At 40.7% G+C, this 1,280-nt stretch overlaps 1 non-coding gene across 1 annotated transcript; it reads left to right on the forward strand.

Moving 5' to 3' along the window:
* Window positions 1-372: 372 nt before the first annotated feature.
* LOC127090283 (small nucleolar RNA R71) lies at window positions 373-479 on the forward strand. The gene has a single exon (XR_007791808.1). It is a non-coding gene; the product is annotated as a small nucleolar RNA R71 (small nucleolar RNA).
* Window positions 480-1,280: the final 801 nt, after the last annotated feature.

The raw sequence follows: 1,280 nt of genomic DNA on the forward strand, positions 1-1,280 counted from the left end.
AGGCTACGACTTAAAACTGCTGGGGGACTAGAGGGATTCCATGAAAATAAATCAATGGAAAGGCTCAGCCGGGGAAAGAAGGACATCTGCGGGGGAAGTGAGTAGATCAAAACAAAGCTGAAATACTCGAGCCAAGCAGGAAAAGGAAAATTTCACTAAGGAAATGCGCACTCAAACTCAACTGGGGAAGAAAGGATCTTCAACATAGGAGGAGCAGAAGTATATTATCCATTACTTGTTACTAGGTAAGGAGATAACAATCTGACAAGGTAAGGTTTACTCATCAGCGCATCGCCTGCGGCAGCGTCGATGGTCATCTTAGTGTTGTAATGAAGTCCATTATAGAAGTTTTGAATGATTAACCAATTTTGTAAGCCATGATGTGGGCATGCTCGTAACAACTCTTTATATCTCTCCCAAGCTTCGAACAACGATTCTCCTTGGTTCTGGGTAAATCTAGTTATATGGTTTCGAAGAACGACGGTTTTACTCGGGGGAAAGTATCTAGCAAGGAAAACTCTTCTAAGGTTATCCCAAGTTGTAATGGAATTGGGTGGAAGGGAATCTAACCATGATAGGGCTTTATCTCTGAGGGAAAAAGGGAATAATCTTAAACGTATTGCCTCAGGAGAAGCTCCATTGGTTTTAAAAGTGTCTGCTAATTGAAGAAATATTTTTAAATGTTGGTTTGGGTTCTCAGTAGCGAGACCTGTGAATTGTCTCTGTTGCACTAGTTGCAACAGGGATGGTTTGAGTTCGAAATTATTAGCTGGGATGGTTGGGTTTACTATACTAGAACTAGGTTCTTCATTGGATGGTTGGGCGAAGTCCTTAAGAGGTCTTTGGTTTTGATCTTCGGCCATAGCTCTCCTAATTCTATGAAAGAATAAACGTGCGCGAGCGTAACGTTCAGGTTCCGCCAGAGGGTATACTAAGCTTAAACTTCCGGTGCTGCGAGTTCTTCGCATTGATCGGCGGGTAAAAACCTAAGTCTAAACGATATAACAACAGGGAAATGAAATTTGACGAAATTGGTCCCCGGCAACGGCGCCAAAAACTTGATGCGTGCTTTTCGCAAGTATACGAACGCGTCAGAGTAATATAAAAGATTGTCGAATCCACAGAGACCAAGTGTCAATCTATCGTTATCTATTGTTATGGTGTTTATCAAAGGCAATCAAAAATAGGTGTTTTTAGGGTGTGCAATGAAAAGTAAAGTATTAAATAAAGTTCAATTAATAAAGACAGGGTCGAATGTAATTCACATAATCAATTAATGA

Source organism: Lathyrus oleraceus, chromosome 5 (genome assembly GCF_024323335.1).
Source record: "Lathyrus oleraceus cultivar Zhongwan6 chromosome 5, CAAS_Psat_ZW6_1.0, whole genome shotgun sequence".
Lineage (NCBI taxonomy): Eukaryota > Viridiplantae > Streptophyta > Magnoliopsida > Fabales > Fabaceae > Lathyrus > Lathyrus oleraceus.